This window comes from Dipodomys merriami, unplaced genomic scaffold (assembly GCF_024711535.1).
Source record: "Dipodomys merriami isolate MVZ:Mamm:240054 unplaced genomic scaffold, mDipMer1.0.p SCAF_11, whole genome shotgun sequence".
Lineage (NCBI taxonomy): Eukaryota > Metazoa > Chordata > Mammalia > Rodentia > Heteromyidae > Dipodomys > Dipodomys merriami.
In genome coordinates, this window is record NW_027202382.1 from 24,140,669 (window position 1) to 24,150,967 (window position 10,299).

The window sequence follows — 10,299 nt, forward strand, 5'->3', positions numbered from 1 at the left end:
ACACACACACACACACACGCACACACACACAGAGCTATTTTTAAAGGGTTAACTTATTTTACCACTTTCCACCCAGTGTTGCTTACTGTTGCTTCTAAGTAAATTTAAATGCTTTTTTTTAATGCTTTTTAATGCTTTTCATTATCACAGAACATGCCACCTGTGATGTGTGCAAAGAGGAAATGAAGAGAGGGAGAGGAGGTCAGACTAGGAAAGGCTGGATGGTCATCTCACTTCTCTTTCTTCTTGCTCATTCATAGCCAAGATCATCATAAGCTTTTGGAAGAGAATAATGAAATCTAAGAAGACATCAACACAGTGCCATATGTAATTCTTATCTCCATTTTCAGCCTTTTCAATAATGAGTTGAGTATCAAAAAGGATAAAGCCACACATGACCAACCAGTCCCATATACGGGTTTGTCTGGAAAAGCCAAACGGATTCAAAGAAAGGTTCCCCAGGGGAGACAAAAGCATCAGGCTCATGGACGACATCAAAATCTTCATGGTGCCCATAAAGGCAGTGGGAAGGATGCTGGGATTAATAGCAATGCACAACTCCAAAGCAGGGCCCAGGCCAACTCCTGTAAGGAAAACAAATCCAGCAGGAAATCCTAGTCTTTTCTGCTCGGTTTCATGACTATGAGGTGTTGCTGTCAGCCAAAGTATCAATCCCAGGGAGCCCAAGGCAGACAGCAGGCCAGCCTGGATGAAATGAGTGACCACATAGACATAAGCCCTCACATCTGACACAAACATACAGAAGGCAAAATCGGCATAGACCTTCTTCAGGTACTGCTGTGTCAAGGAAATTATGTGGGAGAATTTTAAGAGTAGATCAAAGTTGATCTTCAGATCAAATACGTTCATGGTTCCAGAATCAGTGTGACACAGTCTCCTCTCTTCTTTTTAACACACCTCAAAAGGCCACTCAGCTCTTCCAACACCAAAATGCCTTCTTATTTAATAATAGACATCGAACTTACTTTATTTTACAGTAGGTAATAATTTTAGAAACCTATTTACTTACTTGAATATAGATCAGAAATTGGGCATCGGGTGGCTCACATTTGTAATCCTAGTTACTCAGGAGGCTGAGATCTGAGAATTGTCATTTGAAGCCAGCAGACAGAAATGTCTGTGAAATTCTTGTCTCCAATTAACCACCAAAAAGCCAGAAGTGGAGCTTTGGCTCAGGTGATAAAGTGCTACCCTTGAGCAAAAGAGCTCCAGGATATTGCCTAGGCCCTGAGTTCAAGCCACAGGACAGGCACCAAATAATAGATGATAGATAGATAGATAGATAGATAGATAGATAGATAGATAGATAGATAGATAGATAGATAGATAGATAGATAGACAGACAGACAGATAGATAGACAGACAGACAGATAGATAATACAGAATGTAAGTAACATAACTTGCACTCAGCTATAAGGGTTGTAGGAAAGACAGAAAGCCAATCTGAAGTGTCAATGACAAAACTATCCCTATTATTAAATATTTTGGCTCTGTTACCTATCCTCTGAGAAGGAAAAGAATAGAGTCAACATTTTAGACACCATCTTGGTATTTATTTCTTTGAACGAACTGTTTCCTGAGTTGTGACCTAGGAACTGGGACTATTGGAGGTCATAGCAGCATGCATAAGGTAGAAGATAAATACATTACAGGGGAAACTATTGGCTGGAAGATATGATTATTCACACACTTCCTTTAACTTTAATATAACTTTACATTCAGATAGGTTGGAAACTACAAGTGCTCTAGACTTATTGCCCATTGTCTATACCTCATGCTTAATACTCTACAATCTGACTTCAATTTCCTAGAAATTTCACTTAAAATGATTTAGTCAAATAGTACTTGGTTTTCCTTTAACAATCACATTGCACATTCCTTACACCTCCCCTTCACCCTTTCTCTTCCTCTCTCCCTCTTTCTCATTCCTCTTTCTCCCCCCCCACCCCCCACCCACTTTTCTCTCTCTGCCTTCCTTTGACATTGCATTACACTCCATTCCATTGGCCTTTCTCCTATTGACCATTCCCTGGCCAGAATTCTCTTTGTCTGCTCATACCACACACACTGATACTCCCTGGGATCTTCTCTTTGGCTGTCTTCTCTTCCTGAATGATCTCACCCCTGCTGTGGCATCAGCCATGACTTGTGCTTGGATGAGTCCCAGCTCTGTCTTGGGGATACAAATCCCTACAGTTCTCTCAGGAGCAACCGACTTACATGCATGACTTCCTATGGTACATTTCCACAGTATGGTCCCAAGAAAACTTGGCATGTCTTAAACTAAACTTACAACATTCCCTCCTCCTCCTCTGTCCCTGCTTGAATATATCCCCGTTCCCATTCTATCCAAAGTGAGAAGTGTTGGGTTCATCTTTGACTTATCTACTTCTACCCCACATCCTGTGACTCACCAAGTTTTGTGGATATATCACTTAAAAATGTTTTTGCCTTTTTCACTTTCTTTGTACCCATACTCATTGTTTTACTCCATTTAAAAGTCTGTTCCAATCTGTGGTCACTCTGCCCCCCAACTATCAAGTTTTCTACTTAGGACATTGATTTAAACTCCTGACACCCTTGGATACAGCTGGAATTCTTTCGCTTGGCGAAAAAGATCCTCCATGATTAGCAGTTTGCTTCCTTTCTAATGTCAAACATTACTTCCTTTAGTCATTCTGACTAAGATTTGAACACAGGACTTGGAGCTACTAAGCTGGGGCTCTACCACTTGAGCCGTGCCTCCATCCTTGTACCTTTTTTCCCCAGTATCAGAGTTCAAACTGAGGTCCTTGCTCACAGCTGACAATCTATGACTAGAGCCATACCTCCAGCCTAGATTTTGACTGGTTGATTTAAGTTGGAATCTCATGGACTTTTCTGTCTAGGCTGACTTCAAACTGCAATCCTCTAAATCTCAGCCTCTTAAGAGGAGCTCTGACTACAGGTATGAGCCACACTATGCATGCTAAGCTGCATATTGTTTGGGTGGGGGGGTCTTCCTTTATTTCTGTGCTTCTGCACACATGCCTTATTTTGCATGTCTTTCCCAGCCTCTCACAGCTAGCTCAAACATGTCCTTCATTCAGATATCACCACATCTGAAAAACTTAACAAATAATCTGTTTGGGCCATTGTCTTATTTATATATTTGTCATTCCAAGTAATTGTGCTTATCCATCTTTTGCAATGATTAATCTGCTTTAAAATGGCAGATCTTCATACTCTGTGTGTATGAAGGAAATCTCACCTTCTTATTACTTCTTAAAAATGCAGACAGACCATTTCTCAACCCACAAGGCATGGATGAGCCTTGGTACCATGCTATTTCCAATCTGCACCCATCCATGGAAAGAGAAAATTTGCCCACATTTTCTCAACTATTTGCCTAGGCAAGTTTGCCACATACAGTGGTGCAGGTTGAACAATCCATACAACAATGAAAGAACCCATGTGGAACTCCCATTCCAAATGCTCTTCAGCAGCAAATGATCACCTGAATCTACAATGTCACAGTCTGCTACTTCTGTTCCTGCCACATTCCATGAGTTAGAGTGAGGTTATCTAGCATTAGCCCTTGTGGTCATCTTTTTTAGGAAATTTTATTTTGATTGGCAAATTGGTCATCCTTGCAAGAGGCAGCAACATGCAAGAAGATAAAACAAACAAAACAATGACTTATAGTCTGAAGCCTGTCAGATCTTATTTTAACTTAACAACCTCTTTAATTTCCTAATCCTTATTTCTCTTCTTCATTGGATAGTAACACTTACTTTACAGGAATGTTATAGTAATAAATCAGTTAACATGCATAGTCTATCTAACATTGATCCTGACAAGTTTATGTTTGCTCTTTCTCCCTGTTAATCATGCAGACTTTTATGATGCAAGGTCCTGTCAATCAAGGTCTAACAAGACTCACAACAACCATCACCTCAACAACACTGTTCGGCACCTACCCTAAACTGAATGTCTATCACCATAAGGGTGCAAAAAACCAAAAAGGATATTCATCAGAAATTCTCTAGTTATTTGTCCTGGGTTAAGTCTGAGAAATTTCAGTTAATATAATTGCCATTTACAGTTTTTGTTTTTGCTGGAATTTACTCTTATATTGTCTCCCTATTTATTCACTCTTTTTCTTTTCTTCTTTTTGCCAGTACCAGATTTGAACTCAGGCCCTAGCACTTATTCAGCATGCTTGCTTGACTTATACTCTACTATGGCTCCATGCTTCAAGCCTAAATATTTGCTAGTTACTTTGAAGATGGAGTTTTAAGGACTTTTTTTGCCTGGGCTGCCTATGAAATAAGATCTTCCGGATCTCAGCCTCCTGAGTAGCTATGGTTACAGGCATGAACCCCTGGTATCTGGCTTGTTTGCTTTGTTTATTGTGTTAGTTCTCAGCAGATATCTGCTTGTTTCCTTTAGCTACCATTATTTCTCTCTCTTCTTATGCTGTTAAGAATGTTGGTATTGATTGATTGATGATTGGTGAAATGGGTAAGGCTAAGATTCTCTTATCCACAATAGGTCAAGTTATTTGAGAATAATCTAAAAGCAAAAGAGCCCCAATCAGAGATTCTGTAAAACAATATTCCTAGGATCCACAATGGCACTGGGAACAGTGGACAATGTTTGCATATTTTGTGGTAGAGTTGGAAGCATATTTTAGTGGCAGATGGAATGTACTTCCTCTGTGTAAAGAATAACTTTCATTCCTTTGAACTTACATTCCAGGTGAATCTTTGAATAATTCACTTGAGAAAAACATAACAAGGTTTGTAATAGTTAAACCTTCTCAGAAGAGCTCAGTTTAATGTCTCCTTGACAAAACACACTGTCATCTGGAAGGAAAACTAACCTCTGTTAATACCCAAAAGGTTGTGCTCTGGGAAAAGAAAAGAAATCAAGATGAAAACTAAAGCATCAAGAAAGTAATTCTGGGTGTTTCTAGCTAGTTGGATTGCTTGTACCAGCTTCAGTTCTGATTCCACACTTGGCAAGAAGAGACAACAAACTCAGTAGAAAGGATATATATTTGCTAGGATAGAAGAGATGAGCTGGAATCCTTTCCTTAGCACAGGGATAATCATTCAGGCTGTTTACAGATATCAAATGTTTTACTTAAAGTTAGTCATGGTCTATATTGGGCCAATGAAATAGAAGCACAAGTCACATGAGGTACATTTCAATGGCCAATTTAAGAGCAAACACATTCTCCTTTCCTCTCACCATCCATTGTGATGGTCAATACTCCAACGATAGTAGCTGTATTAGCCTGGCCTCACACTGAGGGCCATGACAATGTACTCCAGGCCTCCCACTGGTTCCTCAATCCCATACCCCACCAATATGAGAGAGATCTAGACTTCCATTATTTCAGGTCCCTAAGGGTCAGAGGTTCTTCGTTGTTGCCTCATAGTCCAGTATATCCTATTGGACATCCGCCCTCTCTGTGGATTATTGAGTACAATTCCTCTTTGAATATAATTTTCTCATTTCAGATCTGGAGATAACTGTAAAAATAGCTACTGTCATCCAAAGACCTAATATTAGCACATAAACATTAAATCCTCTTAACAATGGCAATTCTTATCCTTGACAGATCTTTATTACTAAGAAGAGAGGACTCGGTCTTCCCAGAGTGATTTGGAATGTATTTCCTTTACAAGGTCTGGCTTTGAGTTAAGAAAACAGTCCCAAAGATAACAAAAAAAAAACCCTCCAGTGAACTGTATTATCATGCTTTCATTCAGAAGCATAATACACTCATTTACACACATTATTTAATGATGTCAGAAACATAAAACTAAATATGGATGAAGGCCAGATCCAAGATCTATACCCCACTGACCACCTGACCATGAGCTGATTGAGCAGAAAAGCGTTCTGTCACAATTTTCTCCTCCCCAAATCTGAGTGGACATTCTATCACTTGTCAGAGTTCTAGGTTGCAGATTACTTCACCATTAGGCAGATTGAACCTCTTCCATGAGGCACAACTAGCCATCCCTCCTCAATGCATGCACTCATTTTTTAAAACATATATATATATATATATATATATTATTTTCTTTAAGTAGTTGTTGAGTTGCCATTCACCAAAAAGGTTTATTAAAACAGTGCCTCTTGATCAGTGTCACCTCTTTCAACATTCTCCCCCATCCCTTCCATACCACCCCTTCCCTCACTTTGCTTAATATTTAGATATTTGGCACCCACTTCTTTGTATCCTATGTGAATGTCTGTGTATGTGTATGGACTTGTAAGTTTCCATGCCATTTTCTTTTTAGTAAGCAGTTCCTTCCTAGAGAGGATGATCACCACATCAAACATAAATCATTTTCCACACCCAAGAATCTCCTACCCATGAAACAGTCTTGCTTCTTATTTTTAAATTTCATAATAGATCTTCTTAGAATTCTCATCCCCTGCTTCAAGTCCCATCTCTTGAAATAAAACAAAACACTCCGGTTTTCTCTTCTGCAGATTAGAAGATCATCATGCTGACTTTTTTGAAAAGTCACTTATTTACTTATTATTATTATTAAGTAGTTGTACAATGGGGTTTACAATTCCATGAGTCAGATGATAAGTATAATGCTTACATCTCCTCTTCCTTTGTTCTCCCTCATTTTCTCCACTGCCTTCTTACCCTCAAGTTACATGGTTAAATTTTTATATAATGCACATTGCATGGGATGACTCCATTTGCTCACCCTTCTTCCCTCTATTCATCATGGTGATGGTTTATCTTCAACTCTCTTCATGGACTCTCCTATCTCATTCCTTATTCTTTATCAGACCTATAGTTTTCATTGTCAATCTTAAAACATTGACCTATAAGGGAAAAACAAAGGAGGAGGTAACAATGCTTGATAGGAAATGTACTCATTACCTTGCTCATGTAACTGTAAGCCCTCTGTACAGTATTTTTACAATAAAAAAGAATAAAAAATTGACCAATTTTTTCAAGGAAAATGTATTCTTGTTAGTGGTATAAATTCTGTCTCTTTTGGTAATCTTGAGTTTTCTCGTGCTTATCAAGGTTTCTGGCTCATTTTAGGGGTTTAGTGAGAACAATTGTGTCAATGTAGGACTATGAGCCATACTTTAACATGGTCCACCCTAGTTCCTCTGAGACCACATATTTCTTTCATGACTGCAGACCTCCTGTGTCCCACCAATGCTCACTGCCACTTCCTTTCCTGTGTGTGACACAGGAAAACATCTATCTGTTCTCTGTATCTTATCAGAGCAGTAGACTCTGGATGTGAGGCTACACTCAAGTTCATCTTCCTGAGCATGCTACGCAGCTACCTCACTGACCTACTCATTGCAATACCCCAAAGGACTGTCTTAGTACATACTACCTCCCTGGATAACTGGATGGGAAGTAAAGCTCAAAAATGTCAAGGAAGTCTGTTTCCTACCTCCTCCATACTTGCCCCATTACACCTCCCACCCCCCCTGCCACACTGAACCAGCCTTTAGCTTCTGTCTTCTGGCCCCTTGAAGAGGCAGTATGTTTCTTTTTGCCTCAACCATATTGTTTCCTCTGCCTGAAAGGGTTTTCTCTCCCTCACGTTTTCTCTTCTTCATCTAGTGATCCTTGAACTCACCTGCACACACCCCCACCACAGCAGATTTTTTTTAAATTTCATCATGGTTTGGAACCATGCAGAGACTTATGCCCATTTCTAGGTTCTATGAGAGAAGGAAGCTTACCTTTTTTTTTTTTTAAATCATGGCATGGTCCCCAGTGTCTAAAAGAGCAGTGGATGTGTAGTGGTTGTTAAGAACTATGTGTTGAAAGGGCTGGGAAGGTAGCTTAGTGGTAGAACTCTTGCCTTGCATGCATGAGGCCCTGGGTTCGATTCCTCAGCACCACATAAGCAAAAAGAAAAAAGCCGGAAGTGGTGCTGTGGCTCAAGTGGTAGAGCGCTCGCCTTGAGCTGAAGAGCTGAGAGACAGCGCCCAGGCCCAGAGTTCAGGCCCCACGACCAGACCCCTCCCCCGCCAAAAAAGAACTATGTATTGAAAGAATATGTAAGTGTCTTTATTTTTTGCTGAACTCACAAGCTCCACGAAGGAAGCATATATTTGTTTGCTCTCTGTGTGTGTGTGTGTGTGTGTGTGTGTGTGTGTGTGTGTGTTTTCTTTTGTTTGTTTGGGGGCGTGAACTCAGCTTTTTTGTTCAAGGCTAGTACTTTACCAGTTGAGCCACAGATGTACTTCTGGCTTTTTGCTGCTTAATTGTAGATAAGAGTCTCATGGCCTTTTTTGTCCAGGCTAGCTTTGAACAGTGATCATCAAATCTCAACCTCTTGAGTAGCTAGATTTATAGACGTGAGCCACCAATGTCTGGTCAGCATGTGTTTAGTTTTTTGTTTGTTTGTTTTTGCAGACCATTGAGTCCCTAAAGCAAGACCTACAGAGGATCTACCATAAAGCAGGTACTCAAACAGTATATGAATAAATAAAGAAGAAAAACAAGGTAAGAAAAAGGAATAATAAGAGAGAGATGTAACTAGTAATAGCACTCATTTACACTCAGAACTATCTCCATTGGGACAATCAATTATATAATCTCCTTAATCATATTTCATTAAGGTTTCGATTGTTTTTATTTTATTTTATTGTAAAGATGCTGTACAGAGGGGTTACAGTTACATAAGTAAGGTAATGAGTACATTTCTTAATGAACATTGATATCCCCGCCCTCATTTTTCTCCAACTTTTCCTCTTCCCTGACTCCCCTTCCGCTCCCCCACCCCAAGTTGTATAATTTATTTCCAATTTACTGTCTTGTGAGTATCACTGTTGCATTGATTCACCCTTTGTCCTTTGCCACGCCATTTTTTTATTTCCCTTCCTTTTCCCAAATCAGATAAGCATATATACAAGACACAGGGTATCAAAATAAAAAAGAGTGATGACAGGAGATAAGCCAAAGCCGGGGTGGGAACAGAAGAAAAAAGTTTTGTGTTTTTAATGTACTGCTTCAATTATTTTAGGCCAACGAGCAAGGAAGGTATTAGGACTTGGAGATTTCCCTTATCTCTACAAAGGAGTCCAAAGGCAATCAAAAAGACAGAACCATTCCATATTTTATGTTTCCTGAAGAATCTCAAAGGGTCTCAGAGTGGGTTCTGTAAACAGCTGCTCTGGAAACTTGCATCTGGTCTTTGTTTCTTAGTTACACTGATAGAAAATTAAAACATCTTCAAAACATTCCCCTACCCATTAAACATACACATGCACACACACACACATAGATGAGAATGCATACCCCTTTGAATATACACAAAATATATGCTCATATTATGCCAGAATAATTGCACAAAGATGCTTGTTTCCAGGTATGGATATAGACACTCTCAACGTATGAATATGATGTGGCAAATATGCATATATATGCACGTACATATGCAAATAGATGCACATTTGACAATATATATAACAAGCATTTATTAACATATGAGCATGTCCATTCTTTTATTCATGCATCATCCATTAAGAAAAGATATATTGATTGTTCCCTGTGTGTCGGGGTCTGTTCTAGATGCTCAAGTAAACAAACCAGACAGATATTCTACCCCCAACCCAGACACACAAAACACAACAAGTAGTTATATTTCAATAGGAACACTGAAAAACAGTAAATTAAATGAAGTTTTAAGTGGTAGGTTGGAATAAGACAGAATAAGAACATGGGCTAAAATGAGAGTTTGCAATTTTACAGGAGTGATCTACTGTTTTATATAGATTTCATTAAGAAGCTGGCATATGGGCAGGGACTTAAAGGAAGTGAACAAATAGTTTATATCAGATCTGATGGGAAGAGTGTTCTAGATACAGGAAACAACCAATGAGAAGATACTGAGATGGGAATGTACCTAACATTTATGGGAATAGTTTGGAAAATAAGGACAAAAGGGAAAGATATTAGAGCAACAGATAATGTAGTGAGAGATGATGTGGATCATCTATGTGCTGTACAATGTAGAGGGATTTTATACAATTATGTATATTGCTATGCATGCAACATACGCATACTTAATGTTTTCCTTTTGTGTTTTAAATGTATTCTTAATCCTATACATGCTTTATTCTCTAAATATATGGTATAAACACATGGAAAAATAGAGAGAGTATATAATATTCATGGGACAGTTTGTGTCTTCTATAAGTCCTAACTATGGTAATACATCATATGCATCCATTGTGCAAGTGAATATACTCATGGATTATGAACAGAATCCTGTACTATGT

At 38.9% G+C, this 10,299-nt stretch overlaps 1 pseudogene; it reads right to left on the reverse strand.

Moving 5' to 3' along the window:
* Positions 1-225: 225 nt before the first annotated feature.
* Positions 226-902, reverse strand: LOC138816273 (bax inhibitor 1 pseudogene; annotated as a pseudogene).
* Between the last annotated feature and the right edge of the window lie 9,397 nt (positions 903-10,299).